We start from the raw sequence: 24,679 nt of genomic DNA, 5'->3' as shown, positions 1-24,679 counted from the left end.
ATGTCAGTACACTGCAATAGCCCCACCATCATAGACTGACCGTATCATAGTAATTTATAATAGCTGGACGTTATCTGTTGTAGTGTTCAGCAAAGTTTTCAAAGCAGAATTCAGTCCGAAGTTTAGGAAAACGTCGGTTTGCAACTAACCTGAATTTCCTTATGTGTTGTGATCAGGGACGTACATAGAAATCATTGGGCCCCATAGCAAGAATCGGAATTAGGCCCCCTAACTCCATCCACTACCCACCCCTGGCCCATCCCACCACCTGCCCTGGCTCCTCCCCTGCCATATCCCCGTTGTATTCCTACTGACCCAGAGAATAAAGGGCACAGGTCAGTTTTGCCACAAAGGGAATGCCATAAGAGCAAAATCCGTAAAACGGTGGAGGAATTGTGTTTTTTTTTTCCAATTCCACCCCATTTGGAATTTTTTGCCCGCTTCCCACTACATTGTATGCCATATTAAAGTACAACTTGTCCTGCAAAAAATAAGCCCTTAAATGGATAGGTTAACAGAAAAATAAAAAAGTTATGGCTCAAGGAAGATAGGGAAGAAAAATGAAAATTAAAAAATTAAAAAAAAACTCTGGTATCCTAATGTTTAAACAGGTTATCCAACCCCTATTATGCCCCCCAAAATGATGGGCACCACATACAGGTAATATTAATGCACGGTGGGGAAGAGGTGCAACTAATAGCAGGCTGCGACGGAAATGAGCCTCCCTAGCGTCACCCGCAATGCTAGGGAGGCTCATTCCCATCGTGGCCTGCTATTAACTGCCTCCCACGTCTCTGGAGGTTTTCATCTGCATGACGGGGGGATGCAGTGGCGGCCATTAGGAGGGATGCGTGTGCCGGAGAGCAGGCTAAGTATTACCTGTATGAGGTGCCTGGGCACTTGCTGCTGATGCTTAGTGTGCATAACCCTGCAAGGTGACTGAGTGGGGATGTGCAGCTGTGCTGGCTGGGCACTCTGTCCTCTATCAGCAAGCAGAGTTCATGGGGGGAGAGCACACTGTCCTGAGTCCTCTATCTATGACCCTACAGTGTCCCCCACACGACTCCACAGGGACTCTGCTTGCTGCTGCTGCCCTCCCCCATCAAGAATACCCACATTAACTCATTTTACTCTTCTTACTGTGGGCAGCTCGGCTGTGGCACACATCAGGGGCAGGCAAGTGTTTCTTCTGGGCCGGCGGCGTTGATGCTGGGGGAGCTTTGCACTGCTAAATGCTGATTGGCCAGTGTGCAGTGCAGCGGTGCCCAAGAGAGTGTGCCTGGGAGCCTGGATGGACTGGTAAGACAGGGAGGGTCTGGACTCAGGACACCAGCGGAGCGCGCTGCCCAGAGGTCACACTACATTTTTTCCAGAAGAGTAAAAATACTCCTCTTAACAATTATGAGGAGTATTTTTATCCGAGTACAAATTTTGCGGTAATTCACATATATGATGTGTAGGCCCACATAACGTTATGAGGCTGAAATTGAACCATTGCTAGTCTCCCTGCAGAAATAAATGTAGACATTTATCCAACATCATACGTTAAATATAAGACCACTGCTGCCATACACTGCGCCCACCTGACGCTGCCATACACTGCGCCCACCTGATGCCGCCATACACAGCGCCCACCTGACGCTGCCCCACACAGCGCCCACCTGACGCTGCCCCACACAGCGCCCACCTGACGCTGCCCTACACAGCGCCAACCTGACGCTGCCCCACACAGCGCCCACCTGACGCTGCCCCACACAGCGCCCACCTGACGCTGCCCCACACAGTGCCCAACTGATGCATACACAGCACCCACATGACACTACTATATACATATTACATACACAACTCTACCACATGCCCATTACACAGATAGTTGACTATATACACATTGCAGACACAGCTCTGCTACATGTCCATTACACAGATAGAACTACTGTGTGCACATTACACACAGAAAACTGTACAGTAGACCGGTTACACTGACATAGCCCTGCTTTATACACACCTTCCATACATAAAGTACCTCTGCATTCTCTACCAGCACAGTCTTACAGGGAGCCTGTGTTTCCCTAACTCCTCCCACACACATGGTTGATCACATGACTGTGACATCACCACAGGTCCTGTAACCACAATGTAGTCTGGAGCTGCTCCTGGTTAGAGAGATGTGAGGGGCGGGGGGCGTTTTGGGAGAGGGGCGGGGCTTTATGTGTGCCGCACCTGGCAGCGGAGGGGGGGCCCTGACTGAGCATAGGGGAAGCAAGCAGGGCCAGAAACGGAACAGAAGAAAAGTGGGCAGGGCCTTCCGTTTGCTCTGGGCCCCCTGTGCCATGGGCCCCATAGCAGCGGCGTGGTCTGCCTATATTGGCAGTACGCCACTGGTTGTGGTAACAAATTTGTTTTTCCAAAAATGGCAGCTTCACGTGTTTCAAAGTGAAAGTACGAAGCCAGGAAACACAAGATCACCAATAATGCCGTGCAGCCAGCCAATCCAGATAGCCATCCCCTGTGATGTCACAGCCCTATAAAACCCTCATCCCGTGCGGTCTCCGCCATTGTCCTGTAAGCTGAGCTGAGCATAGGGGGAGACACGGCAAGCGCTCATGTGCTAGGGACAGTGTTGCTGGTTAACAGAAAAATATTGGAGAGGGAGAGTGTAGGGAGCCTTATGCTGCAGCAGTTTTATTTATTCCTACATTTACTGATTCCTACATCAGCCGTAAACTAAGATATGGAATTATAAGATATGTAATTCAATACCGATAAGATGGAAGCCTTTTTTTATTCCGGTGCCAACCAGTACTATCCAGTGTGCACCCCTTAGGCCCCTTTCACACGGGCGAGTTTTCCGTGCGGGTGCGATCCGTGCGGCGAACGTATGGCACCCGCACTAAATCCTGACCCATTCATTTCTATGGGGCTGTGCACATGAGCGATGTTTTTAACGCATCACTTGTGCGTTCAGTTGAAATCGCAGCATGCTCTATATTTTCCGATTTTGACGTGACGCAGGCCCCATAGAAGTGAATGGGGTGTGTGAAAATCGGATGGCATCCGCAAGCAAGTACGGATGCCGTGCGATTTGCACGCATGGTTGCTAGGAGACCATCGGGATGGAGACCCGATCATTATTATTTTCCCTTATAACATGGTTATAAGGGAAAATAATAGCATTCTGAATACAGCATGCATAGTAAACCAGCGCTAGAGGGGTTAAAAAAAAATAAAAAATAATTTAACTCACCTTAGTCCACTTGCTCGCGAAGCTGGCATCTCCTTGTGTCTCCGCTGCTGATGAACAGGACCTGGGGTGAGCTACTCCATTAAATAGAGCTTAAGGACCTTCGATGACGTCACTCCGGTCATCACATGATCTTTTACCATGGTGAATCACCATGGTAAAAGATCATGTGACGTACCATGTGATGACCGGAGTGACGTCATCGAAGGTCCTTAACCTGTATTTAATGGAGCAGCTCACCCCAGGTCCTGTTCATCAGCAGCGGAGACACAAGGAGATGCCAGCTTCGCGAGCAAGTGGACTAAGGTGAGTTAAAAAATTTTTTATTTTTTTTTAACCCCTCTAGCGCTGGTTTACTATGCATTCTGTATTCAGAATGCTATTATTTTCCCTTATAACCATGTTATAAGGGAAAATAATACAATCTTCAGAACATCAATCCCAAGCCCGAACTTCTATGAAGAAGTTCGGGTTTGGGTACCAAACATGCGCGATTTTTCTCACGAGAGTGCAACGCATGACAATGTTTTGCACTTGCGCAGAAAAAATCGCGCATTTTCCCGCAACGCACCCGGCTCTTATCCGGGCAAAAAAACTCACGCCCGTGTGAAAGAGGCCTTAGGAAGACCAGGTCTTAATGATGACTATCCTCATCTTTTGCTGGCTTTAATTCTTCCAAATCATCCTTCTTGGTTTCCATGTCCTAGAAAGGTCAGCAAGATGCAGAGACAGGAGAAGCTGGATGTTCCTGATGACATATTCTCATCGATATTAGATGATGTGGAAAAGGAGGAAAAGCAGATGGCAGAAGAAGGGCAGGAGAGCGCTGGGGTTTGGCAAGTAGATATGCCAGCACATTGTGCCTCCACCTAACCAGCTAAAGCCCATTCCAGCAATATCCCCCTTTTAAAGGTACCGTGTGGCCATTAACAATGAAGACCGACTAATTATTAAATGAAAGACAGCTGCGGGCTAATTGGTCCATAGTTTTAGCACGGATGCAACATGGATGCCATCTGTGTTTCACAGATGACACACGGGCGGCAAAAAACAGACACACAGATCCTTTAGGGAGGCATCACTGACCACCTTTTCACTGATTTGAGCATGGACACGGCCGTGTGAATGAGGCTTAAAGGGGTTCTCCAGAAATTAAGAAAACAAAATTAGTTTTAATGGCTCATTTTGTATGGTGAGCAATCAGAGGAAAAATGTCCGCCATCTTATTAGTGCACACAGAACCTGTCCTAATAACAGCAGAGGACAAGTTACTTCACAACACTGAGCTAAAGAGCTGCCTCATCCTCCTCTCTGCTCTACTTGTACAGAGATGAAGTACAGAGAGTAGTGTTGGGCGCGAATATTCGAATAGATAATTTTGTATCGCAAATATCGCCACGTTGAGAATTTGCGAAGATTTAGAATATAGTGCTTTGTATTTGTATTCGCGAATATTCTAGATTTATTTTCATCTGAACCCATGATCCCTCCCTGCTTCTTGCTTGTGGGTCAATGAGAATGCCACAACGTTTTTGTCTGAGCTTAGGACATCCCTAGCAACCAATATGAAAGTTACCTACCCCTTACTATATAAGAACCTCCCCAGCAGCCACTGAGTTCTGAGAGAGAAAGCAGTGTCATTGCTGTGCTCTGTGCTTTGCTGTGTCATTACATTAGATAATTAGTTAGTTAGCTTATATATATATGATACAGATAGTTAGTGGGAGATAGTCAGTGTTATGTAGGTAGTTCTGCTGTCCATACATACATACATGCTACAGACTCAGTGCTGTGATGTCACAAGTTCACAACAATACTTAGTGCACCAATCAGTAATATGTAGTGTAGGAAGGAACAAGGGGCCGTCATTGATGGTCGGTATGTGTCACCGAGGTTCCTGGTCTCGATGAGGTAAGAGCCGTATTTTTTTCCTGAAGTGTCATTATTGCAGATTGCAGTCTGACACTTCAGCTGTTTAGTATGGCTGTAAAGCTGATCCGGGATGGCTTTTAATGGGAGTAGCCAAAGTGCTGGGTGGGTGGCTACTCCCCACATTCCAGGCCGAGTCTTGGCAGCTTTAAAAGCAGTCAGCACTGTCAGGATTACTCTTATCTGACAGGGGAGCGCAGTCAGTCTGTGTTTGGGATCTGGGGCTTTGTGATGTGCTGGAGGGCTGAGAGCTGCATTCTGGGAAACAGGCCCCCTAAAGCCTTTTGTGGACTGCTGGTGAAAAAAACGCTAACAAGGTGATTGTTTTGTTCCTTGGACTTTCCATTGTGTGAATTAACACCAAGACTGAGAACTATCTTTTTGCTTTTACCTTATGTGTGAATAAACACTGAAGTTTTGCTTTACCAACAGTTTTTTGCCTCTGTACTGCGTCCGCTTACCCTGACTACCAGAGCAAATCCCCACAATTTGTGGCATGGAGCGGGCACACGCAGTGAGGCTGGACTGAGGGCCGCAAAGTTGTTGTTTTTTTTCCGGGCACGGGTGTATGTCCTATATCAAGTAAAATTGTATAGGATGGAGGGCACTCAAATGGCTGGGTATATATATAAAAAAGTCAGATATAATATGTAACTTAAGACTTGTTATTTATTTGTTAGCATTAAAATTAGTCAACAGAGTCAAGACCACTCAATCTTTCAATAATAGTGGTATGATGGTCACAAAATGAAATGAATATACTCTGTATAATTCACCACTAGAAAAAATAGGGTGTATAACACATTAAGACATTAAAAAGGGACTTGCTTATGCAGGAGATCAGTCTGCATACAAGTCATAAATAGACGTGCACGGTATGCTAAAACCAGAAATAAAAATCTTGCTGGTGTGAGTTCGTTTGTGTCCCAGGGAAGCAGTCACTTTGCAAGGAGGAGAAAAGGAGAGAAGGAACAGTCTTACCCCGTACAGCTGAATCCGGAAAGCTGTTGCAGAGGGGTACCTGTGTTGGCGATGATCCGGTCCTGTTGTAAAGTTGGTGCGCACGTGGTCCTCGGCGTCCTCGGCGTGTTCTTCTTTCGCGGCTTCCAGAGTCTGTATTGTCTTGCTTGTATTCCAGGAAGTGATGATTCCGTGTAACCGGAAGTGACGATCTTTTGTGTCAATCAAATAGGCCGATTTTTTTCTCTTTCTTTCCAGCGGGTTATGTTCTATTTAGATATTATAGAACGGGTCTCTCTCAATTTATTCACAGTCCATATGCTATCCTTTAGACCATATGCTATCCTATAAATATGTCCTATATCAAGCCGGCAAGATTACGACCCATGTCCCCTGAAAAAATGGAGACGGTCATGAAAGCCCTCATGGAGGATAACTTGCAGTAGTGGGAGGCTAACAAGCAGCAGCAGAAAACCAACCAGCTGCGATTACAGCATGTGATGGCGTTACAAGTGGCAGGAGCGTCCCAGAACGTCCACGATGCACAGAAAGCTGTCCGTGCAGCGATCCCTAAGATGACACCCTCGGACGACGTTGAGACCTATCTGGCGGTATTTGAAAAGGTCGCTGTGAGGGAGAAGTTACCCCGAGACCAATGGGCTGAGGTTCTCGCTCCGTTCCTGGCGTTTGGACCCCAGCAGGTATTTTTCGACTTACCAGATGGTCAACTACCCGACCGTAAAGGGTGAGATTCTGGCAAGACTGGGGGTGAATGTATTGGTCCGGGCCCAGCGGGTGCATTAGTGGAAATTTAACCCAGCTGAACCCGCTGCAGACAGACGTACTGAGTCCCACTGCTATGCTGGACCTTCTGATGTCTAATGTGTTCTGGAGGGCTTTGCCGTACCCTCTCCAGCACTGGATCGGCAAGGTGTCCCCTGATAATGCCCTAGAGATGGTCGACCTGGTGGAGCGCTTTGAGGCCACCAGAAATCTACAGGGGGATTCTTTTGGGAGGGGACCAGTTAAACCCTGGAAATCTCCACCCTCGATCAGACGGCCAGTGCCAGCAAAACCCGCTCAGGATATACTCCCTACAGACCCAGCTCCGATGGTCTGTTGGCAGTGTCAAGAGCCTGGTCACATAAGGGCCGACTGTCCCCATTGGGGGGAACCCATGGACCCTAACTATGGCTACTGCCCCTCAATGTATGCCAGGAGGCTGTGTGCAACCGGTACCCCTGAGACAATAGACAATAGTCACCTGTGCCAGGTGCAAGTGGGAGATACCCTGGCGGTGACGCTGCTGGACTCAGGGAGCCTGGTGTCCCTGGTAAGAGCTGCACTGGTGGCCCGCTATGTATACTGGCTGAAAAGTCAGAGTCGTGTGCATCCATGGAGACTTAATGGACTATCCCACCGCCCTGGTGTCTCTATCCACAGTGGCCGGCAGGTGGACTCATGAGGTGGCCGTCGCCACAACGTTACATTATGAACTAACAAATGGGAGAGACTTCCCTGGTTTTCCATCACTGTGGCCTGAGACGAGAGTCACCCATACCCATGGGGCAGGAGTAGCCCATAGAATGGCCTTGCTCAGGGGGGAAATCGGAACCCTGGGAACCTGAGGCCGATGGGCTAGCTGGGTTGGCCGCCACTGCGGTGGAAGAAGGGGAGCCAACCCCACTGAATGTAATAGCTGGAGACGTGGAGGATTTGCCGCCTGGTCTGGAGTTGGCAGACCTCAACGTCTCTGGAGACAATTTTGGTACAGCACAGTACCAGGACCCAACTTTATCTCGGGCCTGGGAAAATGTGGTAGTAGTTGAGGGTGAGCCGCAACAACCTGGGGCGAGTCTATGTTCCCCAGTTCAACAGGAGATGCTATACTGGGTACCTGAGTCGCGGCAACAAGGAATCTCGAATGAAGTGCGGCTGATGTTACAGCTAGGTGTCATCGAGGAGTCAAAAAGTGAATGGGCCAGTCCGATAGTCTTAATACCTAAGCTGGACGGGATGTTCCGATTCTGTAACAACTTCTGAAAACTTAATGAGGTTTCCAAGTTTGACGCATGTCCCATGCCCCGAGTGGATGAGCTTTTTGAGAAGTTAGACCAAGCCCGGTATTTTTCTGTGTTAGACCTCACCAAAGGGTACTGGCAGGTAACCTTGACAGAGTCTGCCAAGGAGAAAACTGCTTTCATCACACCAGAGGGGCTATATCAGTACAAGGTATTACCCTTTGGTCTACATGACGCTCCCGCCAGGTTTCAATGGCTAATGGACATTGTACTCTGTCCACATCATCGGTACGCTTTGGCGAACCTGGAAAATATCGTTATCCAAAGTACCGACTGGGAAAGTCACCTACCTAAGGTACAGGGTGTAGTGGACTCCCTTAGGAAGGCTGGCTTGACCGCTAACCCAAAAAAGTGCGCGATAGGGTTAGAAGAGACCAAGTATCTGGGGTATGTAATTGGGAACAGAGTTATCAAACCTCAGGTGAACAAAATTAAGGGGGCAATTCGGAATTAGCCCCGACCTGTCACTACTCGGCAAGTAAAGTCGTTCCTGGGAATGTTGGGATACTATATGAGGTTTGTCCCCCACTTTGCTACAATGGCCACACCATTGACAGGCCTTTTGAAGGGACGCAAGTCAGTGACGGTCACCCGGAACGCCCGACTTCAAAAGGGAGTTTATAGTACAGACCGATGCCTCCAAAGTAGGTCTCGGTGCTGTACTGTCTCAGGAAGTCAACGGGGAGGAGCATCGCGTTGTCTTCTTTAGCAGGCAGCGTACCCCATCCGAGACTAGGTATAGTATAGTGGAGAGAGAGTGCCTGGCTGTCAAGTGGGCACTCGAGTCTTTCCGCTATTATTTGTTGGGAAGAAAGTTTTGTCTGGTGACCGACCACTCCCCTCTCAAATGGAGGAGCCAGGCAAAGGACAGAAATGTCTTGGTCACCCGGTGGTTTCTGTCTTTGCAAAATTTCAGATTTTCGGTGGAACACAGGGCAGGCTGGTTGCTAGGAAACGCGGATGCCCTGTCCCGGGTACTCTGTTTACTGTGTGTCCACCCCCTCAGGGTTGAACAAAGGGGGGAGGTATGTAGGAAGAAACAAGGGGCCGTCGTTGATGGTCAGTACGTGTCACTAAGGTTCCTGGCCTCGGTGAGGTAAGAGCCGGATTTTTTCCTGAAGTGTCATTATTGCAGATTGCAGTCTGACACTTCAGCTGTTTAGTATGGCTGTAAAGCTGATCCGGGATGGCTTTTAAAGGGAGTACCCTAAGTGCTGGGTGGGTGGCTACTCCCCACGTTCCAGGCCGAGTCTTGGCAGCTTTAAAAGCAGTCAGCACTGTCAGGTGGTGTGGATTACTCCGCGCAGTCAGTCTGTGTTTGGGATCTGAAGCTTTGTGCCGTGCTGGAGGGCTGAGAGCCGCATGCTGGGAAACAGGCCCCCTAAAGCCTGTTGTGGACTGCTGGTGAAAAAACGCTAATAAGGTGATTGTTTTGTTCATTGGACTTTCCATTGTGTGAACTAACACCAAGATTGCAAACTGTAATTTTGTTTTTTCCTTATGTGTGAATAAATACTGAAGTCTTGCTTTACCAACTGGTTTTTGCATACTGCATCCGCTTACCCTGTCTACCAGAGCAAATCCCCACAGTAGTCAGCTAAAATGTAAAGTTGCACGTATTGCGCAAAAATATGCACATCATTAATTGCCGATTTGAGCAATCGCAAATATATTGGCGCACTCTATCTGCATATAAAGCTATTGTGATGTTCTTCCGTGCCAACCATTTTCTCCAGTCTCAGGAAACTTCTAGCAGCTTGTAAAATGTAGCAAAAGTGACCCACGCCTGTATTGCGCGCACAATACGCGCATATTACATAGCCGATTTTTGCAATCAAGAAAAAAAATTGAATTTGCAAATTTATGACGAATATTCACCCAGATATTCTCACAATATTGTGAATTTGAATATTGTCCCTGCCGCTCGTCACTAGAGAGGACGGACAGGACAGACTGGTAATGTGGCGCTGTGGTAATGGAAACTGCATACAAGTGCTGCTCCAGTCCTCATTAGCCACATCCCCACCTCCTCAACGCACTTCATATCAACTGTATTCAGGATCATAATGCCTGAGAGGCCGAGCAGAGAGGAGAAAGAGGCAGTTCTTTAGCTCAGTGTTGTAAAGTAACTTGTCCTGCTGTGTGATTAGGACAGGTTTTGTGTGTACTAATAGGATGGTGGCCATTTTATTTCTCCTAATGGTTGCCCCCTGCACAAAATGAACCATTATAACTAATGAAAGGTACTTGGGAATATATTTATAATTAATTAATATTTAAGTATTTTAATTTTTTTAATTGCCAGCGAACCCCTTTAAAGCCTCATGCAGATGTCCGTGGAACACGCCCTGTGAGATACTGGACTGGCATTGCAGGAGTGCACAGCGTCATAGTAACCAATGACGTTGTGCGCTTCTGCAATGCCAGCTCGGTATCTCACAGACCGTGTTCCACGGACGTCTGCATGAGGCTTAAGGCAGAGTGGCCTGGGTATACCTGATTTATAGCAATTCGTGACAAATGAATTCGTAACAAACCGAATTTCTTGGTTAACTTCGACGAAGTTGCCAAATCTAATTTTTCAAAACTTTGCTCATCTGTAGTCTACTGTACTGTGTCATCATGTCAGTACACTGCAATAGCCCTGCTATCAGATAGAGAATGACCAGATGATAAATTAGGAGATGCGGCTGACGCACACTCTGCGTTTCCCGGGATGATCACAGTCGTGTGAATCAGACCTTAAATCCCAAACGGTCAACTGACCAAAAAGAATTCCCTTTAGGGGTCCCAACCCAATATAAGTACAAATTAAAACTAGATCTTTATTTTGTCAGAGGACAGTTAGGAATAAGGCTACTTTCACATTGGCGTTTTGGCTTTCCGTTTGTGAGATCCGTTCAGGGCTCTCACAAGCGGTGCAAAACGGATCAGTTTGGCGCTTAATGCATTCTGAATGGAAAAGGATCGGCTCAGAATGCATCAGTTTGCTTCTGTTCCATCTCCATTCCGCTTTGGAGGCGGACACAAAAACGCTGCTTGCAGCGCTATGGTGTCCGTCTGATGAAACTGAGCCAAACGGATCCGTTCTGACACACAATGTAAGTCAATGGGGACGGATCCGTTTTCTATGACACTATCTGGCACAATAGAAAACAGATCCGTCCTCCATTGACTTTTAATGGTGTTCAAGACGGATCCGTCTTGGCTATGTTAAAGATAATACAAACGGATCCATTTTGAACGGTTGTATTATCTGAACGGATCCGTCTGTGCAGATCCATGACGGATCCGCACCAAACGCGAGTGTGAAAGTAGCCTTAGGAGGGGTGGTGTAGTGCATTTAGTTTTAGGTAGAGGACAGTGGAGGGTTTAACTCAGTCAATACAGGGACAGTGAGAGGGCATATGTGCAATAGTAGGTGTATGTGTGTGATATAGACACCTATGGGGGCCAGATTTATCACGACTCTGACAGCTCACTCCACTTTCACATATGGCTAAAGTCAGTTTTAGCCAAGTCAGATTTATGATCGGCCCTTAAAGACTGTAATAAATGTGGTTTGACGGTAGCAGTTTATCCGTCAGTAAGCAGCTTTACAAAAGTCGCACATCTTTACGAAAAAGTCGCACGTTTTTATGAAAAAGTCGAACGTTTTTATGAAAAAGTCGCATGTTCTATTAAAAAGTCTCATAAGATAAGCATGGTCCTCACTGGAGTGAAATTGCGACTTTTTTGCGACTTTTTAAATAGTCCCAATAGTAAATCTGTCTAGAGATTAATTTACATAAGAAAACACGCCCACTTTCAGAAAACTGGTGAGCATAGTGCAGAGCAGAAAAAAGTCGCAAATTTGTGCGCAGTTTTAGCGTTTGGGACTTTTTTGGGGACTTTTTCACTCCATTATTCTGACCTGAGCTAATGATAAATCTGGCCCCTAGTGCCTGAATTGTGGAATTGTGTGTGTATAGAAGATACTCTATCATTGTGCCTGATCTGGTAGCCACAATGTATAGGACTGAGCAATGTAGGCTTGTGTGAATATGTACTCAGCAGTGTGCGTTTATAGTATGCAAGGCAACTGACAAGAGAATGCAGCTTACAAGAATAATGAAGGTGCATGATAACAGACTGTCAGATAATGTGGTCTGAGCAGCACTGACAATAGAATTATCATGGTTATAGAATAACATTGGTCGCACACATCTCAGACCAAATACAACTGGTGTATTTGTGTAGTGTCCCACTAGGTAGGAGTGGGCACTACACAAGGGTCAGTTGGGTAGCGTGTTACTTCTACTCACAAGGGACAGTGATATTGTATTGATCTATGCATTTAATGTAATTTACTGTGTGTTTTATATGCAATGGTTTTCCCTGTTATATGCTTTGCAGGCCTAGTGGGGTGTAATTTAGCCTCCCACACACTAGAGGGAGATAGAGAGCCCCTAGTATAAATGTCCAGGCCCAGACAGGGAGTGGTTAGGTCATAGTCAGGAGTCTGTGGAGACAGGAGTGAGAAGGCACCAGCCCAAGATATGCTGAGAGCCTCCTCCTGACATGCAGCTGGACAGTCCTGGTTTCTAGCTGCACCAAGGGGCTAGATGAAGTACAGCCTGCTTGGAGACCGAGTGCATTCCAGGGGACTAGAGGAGTTACCTCGTCAGCCTGAAGCTCCTGAGGCTAAGGATAGCTCAGTCGAGATACCCCAGTAGTAGGACAGCACCTCCTGGGAGAAAACCTGTAGTTACCCTCAAGTCAAGCAGAGACAGTGTCATCAGCACAGATAAGTGATCTAATGGGCAGAGGAACTATAAAGTAGTAAAGCAAGAATCCATACGAGAGGAAGATATATTTTACCAAGGATTTAAGCCAGCATTTAGGCATCCGGGCCTTGGGATAGAAAGCCAGACAGGAGTTCTAAAAGAACAGTGTACACTATTTCTGAGGAAAGGTACAACCTGATTCTGAGTGTATTGTGGATTTACCTTCTGAGTATCTTGCACCGACTTATACCTGCCAGTATTTGTATTGAGGCCTGCTTGTGAAGTACTTGATATAAGGAACTGCATTACCATCTTGATGTATAAAGTTGGACTGTAAAGTAAAGCAACGTTTGGTTCACTATACCACCTGTGTACCTCACTTATTCCAACTATAAACCGGTGTGCCACCGTCACAGGCACTGGCGTCACGAACCTTAAAGGGACCTTGCCCCAGGCACTCAAAATACCCGTAACATCCAGGGCACCTCATCAGGCCTGGTCCCTATATACAGAGTGTGCCCCAGAGGGACCGTGTCTACCTCTCCTTCACTGCCACATGCCTGCCCAGGGTTCTCCAATACAGTGAGCAACCCTCTTTTGCCCATAACCGTGACCTCACTTCGCTATACCCTGCAGGTCTGGCGTGCTGCATAAATTGGCGTCATGAACAGGATACGAACATTCCTGCGCCATTGCGGATACAAAAACTGTGTGCTGTTTATTGCCTTATAGTGACAAGCCCTAATTGTTTTATTGAAAATTGCTGGGCCAAAGTGAACTGTGATAGTTGCGGTGTGAAGATTGTATTATCTGGACTGTTTTCTGCTTATTTAAGCCACCGCTTGCTGTCAGTGAATAGACAGCGATTTTGCTCAAAGATGGCCGCTTAGCTTGTCTGGATTTGTTTGCTGCATCATCTTCATACTGAATTGGCGGTAAAAATTGGCGCCTTCTGCTGAAAAGTGCGGGAAGGCTATATGTCGGCGCCACCGCCCTGTCTGGACATTTGCATGTCTGCAGAAATGGACTCCGCCTCCCCCATACTGGAGTACCTGGGGGGCGACCTCCCAGTGCAATGGGAGGATCTGTCTGAAATTGTCAGCGCCACCCTGTCGCTCTCCAGAGAAGGATCGAGCATGTTGAAGAGTGAAGACTGCTCTGCTGAGATGTCTGCTCCTGATCTGCTAAAGATGAATGTCATGGGTGTAGAGCAAGAGGACGCTCCACCGGCCTACTCTCCGGGACCGGAGAGATTCATCTGCCCGCCACCGAGGACGCAACCGGAGACCTACTATGGCTCCTGGAGAGACTTTTTCCAGCCCTCGTTTAAGTGGTCAGCTTTAATGGCAGAGATCCAGGAGGCCGCAATAAAGAAAACGACTAAGACTAAAATCTACTACGAGGAACTGGCAAAGACCGTTCATGAGTGCCACACTGACACCCAACCCCGCCTGGAAAGGAGAATGGGGTTGGTTGTGGCCTTTGACAAGGAACGAGGCTTTGGTTTCATCAAGGACTATGTCACCGGCAGAGACTTATACGTGAATCGGAGGTCCGTCAAGCGGAGTTACCTCCCAGAGCATTTGCATAACCTCCGCGAGGGAGAGGAGGTAGAGTTCACCCCTGCTGAGGGCCTGCGAGGCCCCTACGCTACTGCTGTGTCCCGTCCTAAAAAGAAAACGGAGGACTGGGACCTTGATGAGGACCACCCTGGATGCGAGCGCGAACCTGTGCGCTCTCCAGAACCGGCTTATCATGCCTTCCAAGAACGGGGCTCCTTCATTGGCCCGAACGTCTTTTGGCAACCTACAGTGGTGGAGAAGAGGGTAAGCCCATGGCCCTCACCTGAGCTGCCTCGCAGGGAGAAGACTGTCCGTGAACTGCAAGATGCCGAAAGATTCCGTGCTGCTCTGGACAACATCAGGAGAGGAAGAGAAGCGGATGCCTCACCTGAACCTGCAGCGGCTGCGCAGGATGCGCCAACTCCTGTACAAGTGCCGGCGGCGACAGCGGAGGGTAGCGATCCCGACTCCAAAAGCCTGGACGACCAGATCGTGTGTCTGGAGAAGAAACTACGGGAGCTGCGCCAGATTGCCTCCGCCAGGATCCAGACTCCACCTGACCTGAAAGAAAGTGGACTTAAGGACTCGGACGTCTCCGGGTCTAAGGTGAGAGTACCTGTCCCTTCCAGCCGGCCCTCTTTAGTGTCAGCACCTGCGGTGAGGTCTTCCTACACTGTGCACCGGCGCACAGAGCCAGTCGTCCAGGAACCCACCGGACCGCTTGCAGCAGCGGTACCCAGGCAAGTGCAGCAACCTCCAATTGCCATGCCTGCACCGGTGCGGTCAGCAACCCTGATTACCCCTAGGCCTATGGGGCCAATACCTATTAGGGGTCCATTCATGCTGCAGTTGCCCCCAAATACTGTGTTGTGGGCACATCCGCCTGTTGATCCTCAGTACAGGCCCAGTCTACAAATGGAACCAGGGAGCACCACTGAGATGCCAAGTGAATATGACTTGCCCCTGTGAATTGGCCCTCTAGGCCCTTGATTTGATTTACTTTTGCCAAGGGACCCTAAATAAAGTGGATTAACCCTTTCAGGACAGGAGTCCTTCGTTGTTTTGGCCCTCTGTTGCTGCTGCCAGTTACCCACGGCTCAGTGGTAATGGTCGGCCACTGAAATACCAAGTGCAGCAAGGCCATCTTGTTTACAGGACCTCCTGCCTGCTTTCTCAGAGTGAAGAAAAATCCCAGTTGTGCCTATTTTGTGAATGTTGCACCTTTAACCCTTTCACCCCCTTTTCAGGTTGATTAAGGGTATTACAGCACTTATTTTTATATGTATGCCATTTAAATAATGTGGACTATTTTATGTGCTGTCACTTTTATTATGCCACTCAAATTGAAAGGAATGTGCCCAGGGATAGACTCTAATGCACAAGAGCCTCTGAGATTTTGCTACTACTTGAAAGAAATGTGCCCAGAGTTGGACTCCACTATATGCGAGCCTCTGTGATCTGGTACCTTTGTCATTGCTTCAGGTGAAATATGTGCTGCGGATAAGAAAGGAACCTGGGTACAGACTCATGTTTTTTTATCTTTGAGCCTCCAAGAACTTTTAAATTGTTTTACATTTTTTCTACTGTTCTATTATGGACACTTTGCACTTAAAGTTTTATATGGACTATCCTGGTATTTACTGATACACTGTGCCAGGTCAGCGCCCCTGTTCCCTTATGTTATCCTGAGAGAAGAGAACGACGCCCCTTTTCACCGAACTTGCTCCTTAGCCAGTGGAACTGCCTGATATATGCATATAATGTATGTCGCAAATGTAGATGTATTTTCCTGCTTTGCTTTATTTTTCTATTACAGGTGCAGTATCCCGCTGGGCAGGGCCTCGTCCATGTTGCGCCGAGGACGGGCAACGTCATAGCGTGGCGGTATGTAGTGTCCCACTAGGTAGGAATGGGCACTACACAAGGGTCAATTGGGTAGCGTGTTACTTCTACTCACAAGGGACAGTGATTTTGTATTGATCTATGCATTTAATGTAATTTACTGTGTTTTATATGCAATGGTTTTCCCTGTTATATGCTTTGCAGGCCTAGTGGGGTGTAATTTAGCCTCCCACACACTAGAGGGAGATAGAGAGCCCCTAGTATAAATGTCCAGGCCCAGACAGGGAGTGGGTTGGTCATAGTCAGGAGTCTGTGGAGACAGGAGTGAGAAGGCACCAGCCCAAGATATGCTGAGAGCCTCCTCCTGACATGCAGCTGGACAGTCCTGGTTTCTAGCTGCACCAAGGGGCTAGATGAAGTACAGCCTGCTTGGAGACCGAGTGCATTCCAGGGGACTAGAGGAGTTACCTCGTCAGCCTGAAGCTCCTGAGGCTAAGGATAGCTCAGTCGAGATACCCCAGTAGTAGGACAGCACCTCCTGGGAGAAAACCTGTAGTTACCCTCAAGTCAAGCAGAGACAGTGTCATCAGCACAGATAAGTGATCTAATGGGCAGAGGAACTATAAAGTAGTAAAGCAAGAATCCATACGAGAGGAAGATATATTTTACCAAGGATTTAAGCCAGCATTTAGGCATCCGGGCCTTGGGATAGAAAGCCAGACAGGAGTTCTAAAAGAACAGTGTACACTATTTCTGAGGAAAGGTACAACCTGATTCTGAGTGTATTGTGGATTTACCTTCTGAGTATTTTGCACCGAATTATACCTGCCAGTATTTGTATTGAGGCCTGCTTGTGAAGTACTTGATATAAGGAACTGCATCACCATCTTGATGTATAAAGTTGGACTGTAAAGTAAAGCAACGTTTGGTTCACTATACCACCTGTGTACCTCACTTATTCCAACTATAAACCGGTGTGCCACCTTCACAGGCACTGGTGTCACGAACCTTAAAGGGACCTTGCCCCAGGCACTCAAAATACCCGTAACATCCAGGGCACCTCATCCACCATCAGGCCTGGTCCCTACATACAGAGTGTGCCCCAGAGGGACCGTGTCTACCTCTCCTTCACTGCCACATGCCTGCCCAGGGTTCTCCAATACAGTGAGCAACCCTCGTTTGCCCATAATCGTGACCTCACTTCGCTATACCCTGCAGGTCTGGCGTGCTGCATTTGCACCCCCACCCAATATATTATCTGCTGAGTAGTAGCAGAGAGTGTATAAAGAAAGCACTATATAGTGTAAATAGACTCTAAGGCCCCTTTCCCACGGGCGAGAATTCCACGCGGGTGCAATGTGTGAGTTGAACGCATTGCACCCGCACTGAATCAGGACCCATTCATTTCTATGGGGCTGTGCACATGAGCGGTGATTTTCATGCATCACTTGTGCGTTGCATGAAAATCGCAGCATGCTTTATATTGTGCGTTTTTCACGCAACGCAGGCCCCATAGAAGTGAATGGGGCTGCGTGAAAATCGCAAGCAAGTGCGGATGCCGTGCGATTTTCACGCATGATTGCTAGGCAACGATCAGGATGGGGACCTGATCTTTATTATTTTTCCTTATAACATGGTTATAAGGGAAAATAATAGCATTCTTAATACAGAATGCTAAGTAAATTAGGGATGGAGGGGTAAAAAAATAATAAAAAATTATTAAACTCACCTCATCCACTTGTTCGCGCAGCCCGGCTCGTCTTCTTTCTTCTTCTTTGAGGACCTGGGAGGAAAAGGACCTTTGGTGACATCACTGCGCTCATCACATGGTCGATCACCATGGAAAAACGGACTGATGTGAATAATGACAATTAGTGTTCGGCGAAAATATGCTGGCACTATATAAATGTATAAAATAATAAAATGAACACATGAGCAAAGTTATACGGCTGTATCCACATTGTCATTTTAGCGCTATGTTGCTAAAACTGCAATAAAAAGTACAATAGAATGGCAAGTGATATTGCAGCCTAAAATTACCGTCACTAGTAATCAGATAACAGCGCTAATTTGCTTCTCTTAGTACGGTTTTCCACCAAGATATGATTAATACCAGATTCAAAGTAGTCCAAGGAATGGGGGTTAAAATATAAATATACCAAATAACAGAGAAAAAGAAATGGGGGAGATTTATCAAAACTGGTGTAAAGGAAAGCTGGCTCAGTTGCCCATAGCAACCAATTGGATTCCACCTTTCATTTTTCAAAGCTTCTTTGGAAGATGAAAGGTGCAATCTGATTGGTTGCTATGGGCAACTGAGCCAGCTTTCCATGACACTAGTTTTGATAAGTCTCCCGCATGGATCACAGACCCATGAACTATTCACCGATTTATTGCAACCAAGCATTATTTCTGAACATGAACACTTTGCCTAGGTCTTGAAATGTTGAGGCCCACATACTGGGGGAGATTTATCAAAAGTGGTGTAAAATAGTGTTGACCGCAAATATTCTAATCGCAAATTTTTATTGTGAATATTGGCACTTAAAGAATTTGCGAATATCTAGAATATAGTGCTATAACTTCGGAATTGCCAATATTCTAGATTTTTTTTCATCAGTACCCATGATCGCTCACTGCTTCTTGCTTGTGGGCCAATGAGAAGGCTGCCATATCTTTGACTTTAGGATTAGTGGTGATCGCAAATTTTCCAATTGACGATTTTCGCAATCAAGAAAATAATGACTGGAGATCACGAATTCGCAGATATATGACAAATATTTGCCCAAATATTGGCAAATTCGAATATTGCCCCTGCTGCTCATCACTGGTGTGAAACTGACTAAGGCCTCTTTCACATGACCGTTTTTTTTTCCGCATACGGTCCATATGCATTCCGTTTCTGTATTTCCGTTCCGTTGAAAGATAGAACATGTCCTATTATTGCCCGCAAATCACGTTCTGTGGCTCCATTCAAGTCAATGGATCCACAAAAAAAAACTGAAAACATGCGGAAATGCATCTGTATGTCTTCCGTATCCGTTACGTTTTTGCGGATCCATCTATTGAAAATGTTATGCCCAGCCCAATTTTTTCTATGTAATTACTGTATACTGTATATGCCATACGGAAAAACGGAACAGAAAAACAGACAGAAACGGAAACACAACGGAAACAAAAAAACTGAACATCTGATCTATGAAAAACGGACTGCAAAACACTGAAAAAGCCATACGGTCGTGTGAAAGAGGCCTAAGGCTGGGTTAGGCTACTTTCACACTTGCGGTAGCCTTTTCCAACAGGCTGTTCTGGCGGGGGAACAGCCTGTCGGATCCATGCTACCGCTAGTCCACTGTGCCGCCGGAAGTCTGCTCCGGCCCCATTGACTATAATGGGGGTGGGCTGCAAACAAGCCGAGAGGCGGCCAGACAAAAACCGCAGCGTGCTGTAGTTTTAGACACACATGCACCCTTTTTTTTTTAACCGGACCCTGCAGGATACAAGAACGTATTTTTTTATTTATAGGTCAAATGGAGGCATAAAACATGATGTGAACCCACCCTTAGGCTCCATTCACACGTCCGCAATTCTGTTCCGCATTTCTGTTCATTCATTTCTATGGGGCCACACTATGTGCTGTCAGGATCCGGAAATGCAGATCCGCACTTCCGGGTCCGCAATTACGTTCGCTAAAAAAATAGAACATGTCCTATTCTTGTCCACAATTGCAGACAAGATTAGGCATTTTCTATTATAGTGTCGGCGATGTGCGGTCCGCAAAATGCAGATTGCACATTGCCAGTGTCCGTGTTTTGCACATCCGCAGATCCGCAAAACACATACGGATGTGTGAATGGACCCTTACCCTGGGTTCATACCTGAGCATTTCTGATACGCGCGTTTTACGTGCGTATTTGTCGCGCGTTTTTATGCACGTTTTTTGCAATAGTAAACGCGCGTTTGTGTGATTGACTGCAGTGTTGTCAAATGAGTCTATGGCCAAAACGCGCGACAAACGCCCCAAAAAAAGCTCAAGAACTTGTTTATGCGTCGGGCGTTTTACAGCGCGTTCAAACTCGCTGTAAAACGCTCAAGTGTGAACCAGGGCCATAGGGAAGCATTGGTTTTCACGTGTTGAGCGTTTTACAGCGCGTTTGAACGCGCTGTAAAACGCTCAGCTGTGAACTTAGGGTTAGTGTCTATAGCAACCAGTCAGATTCCACCTTTCATTTTCCAAAAGAGCTCTGAAAAATAAAAGATGGAATCTTTGCACCAGTTTTGATAAATCTTCCCAACCATGTCTTGGTGACCTCTTTCCAGTGGTCTCCAACCCTAATTTGGCATAGTGCCATCATTGCAATGCAACAACTACAAGCAACACAACCCAGCAGCACCAGACTGTCAGGCTGAGCCCACTTGCCACTAACACCAACTCACAGGCACAGTGCAGCACCGCACCATGTGAACAGATCTCAACCGCTCACCTTTAAATATGGTCTCAGAAAAAAGGCCCCATTCACACGTCCGCAATTTCATTCCGCATTTTGCGGAACAGAATTACTAACCCATTCATTTCTATGGGGCAGCACGATGTGCTGCCCGGATATGGAATTGCGGACCCTCACTTCCGGGTCCGCAATTCCGTTCCCGAAAGAAATAGAACATGTTCTATTCTTGTCCACAATTGCGGACAAGAATAGGCATATTCTACAGTGCTGGCAATGTGCGGTCGACAAAATGCGGAATGCACATTGCCGCTGTCCGTGTTTTGCTGATCCGCGGATCTGTGTATCCGCAAAACACACACGGATGTGTGAATGGACCCAAAGAGCAAGCAGGTATTAACACAGGCCCCTTTCACACAAGCAAGTTTTCCACGCGGGTGCAATGCGTGACGTGAACGTATTGCACCCACACTGAATCCGAACCCATTCATTTTATGGGGCTGTGCACACGAGCGGTGATTTTCACGCATCACTTGTGCATTGCGTGAAAATTGCAGCATGTTCTATATTCTGCGTTTTTCACGCAACACAGGCCTCATAGAAGTAAATGGGGCTGCGTGAAAATCGCAAGCATCCGCAAGCAAGTGCGGATGCGGTGCAATTTTCACGCACAGTTGCTAGGAGACGATCGGGATGGGGACCCGATCATTATTATTTTCCCTTATAACATGGTTATAAGGGAAAATAATAGCATTCTTAATACAGAATGCATAGTACAATAGGGCTGGAGGGGTTAAAAAAATAATAATAATATAACTCACCTTAATCCAGTTGTTCGCGCAGCCGGAATCTCTTCTGTCTTCTTCTTTGCTGTGCACAGGAATAGGACCTTTGATGACGTCACTGTGCTCATCACATGGTCCGTCACATGATCCATCACCATGGTAAAAGATCATGTGATGGACCATGTGATGAGCGCAGTGACGTCATCAAAGGTCCTATTCCTCAAAGATGAAGACAGAAGAGATGCCAGCTGCGCGAACAAGTGGATTAAGGTGAGTTATATTATTTATTTATTTATTTTAACCCTTCCAGCCCTATTGTACTAAGCATTCTGTATTAAGAATGCTATTATTTTCCCTTATAACCAGAGTGCCCCTAGAGTGCCCCCAGTAATAATAACACCCTATATTGGGCTCCAGGCAATACCTGTATAGTGTCCCCAGAAATAATAGAATGTCCCCCACACTGCTCCCATATAGTAATCTCCCATAGTAATTTACACCACATAGTAATTTCCCCCACACTGCCCCCCACCCACACAGTTATTTCCTCCACACAGTAATTTCCACCACACTGACCCCATATAGTAGTTTACCCTACACTGTCCCCACACAGTAGTTTCTCCCACACTGCCCAGGCACAGTAATTCCCCCCACACTGCGCCCACACAGTAGTTTCCCCCACACTGCCCCTACACAGTAGTGTCCCCCACACTGCCCCCTACACAGTAGTGTCCCCCACACTGCCCCCAACACAATAGTGTCCCCCACACTGCCCCCCACACAGTAGTGTCCCCCACACTGCCCCCCACACAGTAGTGTCCCCCACACTGCCCTCCACACAGTAGTGTCCCCCACACTGCCCCCCACACAGTAGTGTCCCCCACACTGCCCCCACACAGTAGTGTCCCCCACACTGCCCCCACACAGTAGTGTCCCCCACACTGCCCCCTACACAGTAGTGTCCCCCACACTGCCCCCTACACAGTAGTGTCCCCCACACTGCCCCCAACACAATAGTGTCCCCCACACTGCCCCCCACACAGTAGTGTCCCCCACACTGCCCCCCACACAGTAGTGTCCCCCACACTGCCCCCCACACAGTAGTGTCCCCCACACTGCCCCCACACAGTAGTGTCCCCCACACTGCCCCCCACACAGTAGTGTCCCCTACACTGCCCCCCATACAGTAGTGTCCCCCACACTGCCCCCCACACAGTAGTTTCCCCCACACTGCCCCCACACAGTAGTTTCCCCTGTGTGTCCCCGCCATGTTCCCCAAAGTTGGCACATAAAATAAAATAAAATAAAAAAAATAAAAGCTAAATACTCACCTATATCCAGGTGTGCACACTTCACTGTACTGCGTCCCGGCACAGGCACGAGCGATGAAGTCATCACGCACGCCTGCACCAGGATTTCACTACCGCCTAGGCCTCAGGCCTGCTAGGCCTGAAGCCTATGGCGGGGATCGGGGGCAGGGAAATATGCGCTCCCGTGCCCTGCCGCAGTATGTGGGCGTTCGGTCGGCATTGGGCCCCCCAGCAATGCTGGGCCCGGGGCTGCCGACCCGAACCTCATCCACCACTGACTGGAAGGGGGTCCATTTGAAGATGGGGGCTATGGGCAATTGCCCAGTTTGCCCCCCCCCCCCCCAAAGCCGACCCTGCTCAGGGGGTGTGGATTACTTAGCTGACTAGAGTGTGACACTTTGAGTCTAGAATATTGAACTTTTTCACAATATTTTAATTTTAAGTTGCATTACTGAAATAAATTAACTTTTGTACAATATTCAAATTTTTTTAGTTTCACCTGTATTTTCACAATTAAAGTTAGGTATTCCATCCAGTAACATAAATGATAAATAGATCTGTTCACGTGATGCAGTGCTGCATGGCAGCTGTTGGTATGGCCCAGGGCCAAAGGGGCTTAGACTGACAGCAAGGGTGCTACATAGTTGCAATTGTTCCAAATTTGCAGGGACTATCCCTAATTTTTCTGAGACAGACCTGACAAATTCAGGCATTCCCAGGGGTGGGGTATACGTGCCCCAAACGTACCTATAAAGTGGGGACAGTATACTGGCTTAGTGGTTAGCACTGGTGTCTTGCAGCACTGGGGTTCAAATCCGACCAAGGACAACATCTGCATGGAGTTTGTATGTTTTCCCTGTGTTTGCTTGGGTTTCCTCACACACTTCAAAGACATACTGATAGGGACCTTAGATTGCGAGCCCCACTGTGGACAGAGCGATAATGTTTGCAAAGGAAAATACGGAAAATGTCAGCGCCATATAAGCGCATAAAATAAATAAAAAGAATAAATAAATAAATGTTGGTAAATATGCTGTTGGGTCTCACCACCTGCAGGTGGCTGTGATGTTCATGCTTATAAATTAAGCTTAAAGAGGACCTGTCACCGCTCCTGACATGTATGTTTTAATAGCTTCATGCATCCCCCGTGTAATAACAATTCTGGAGCATCTGTTCTTATGTTGTGTCATTCCTCTATTATTTCTGCTAAAAGTTATGAATAAATTGCTATTAGCCTTCAGTAAGGGTACAGAGGGGAGGTAACCAGTTGGGGGAGTGTACCTACATAGTCTGACAATGGCAGAACTGATTGGATAGAGTGAGTCTGTGCAGGTACACCCCCCCAACTGGTTAACACCCCTCTGTTCCCTTACTGCGGACTGCTAGCAATTCATTCATAACTTCTAGTACAAATAATAAAGGAATGGCACAACATACAGCAATAAGAACAGATGCTCCAGAATTGTTATTACATGGGGAATGCAAGTAGCTATTAAAACAGGCCTGTCAGGATAGGGGACAGGTCCACTTTAACAACAACACATCATTTCATGGCATGTGGATGTGTGATCTCTGGAAGAAATTTCTCATGCCCTGCACTCCAGAATTCTGGCTTCAAAAAGTTGCAAAATAGAGCTTTTGAGACATTTTAGGTTACTTGTGAAAAAAGTAATTTTTATTTATTTATTTATTATAAAAAAAAATTGGGGGGGGGGGGTAATTTATCACAAAGGGGGAAAATGTGAAGTCAGTTTTGCT

Source organism: Bufo gargarizans, chromosome 9 (genome assembly GCF_014858855.1).
Source record: "Bufo gargarizans isolate SCDJY-AF-19 chromosome 9, ASM1485885v1, whole genome shotgun sequence".
Classification (NCBI taxonomy): Eukaryota; Metazoa; Chordata; class Amphibia; order Anura; family Bufonidae; genus Bufo; species Bufo gargarizans.
Note: the sequence above shows the minus strand (reverse complement) of the source record.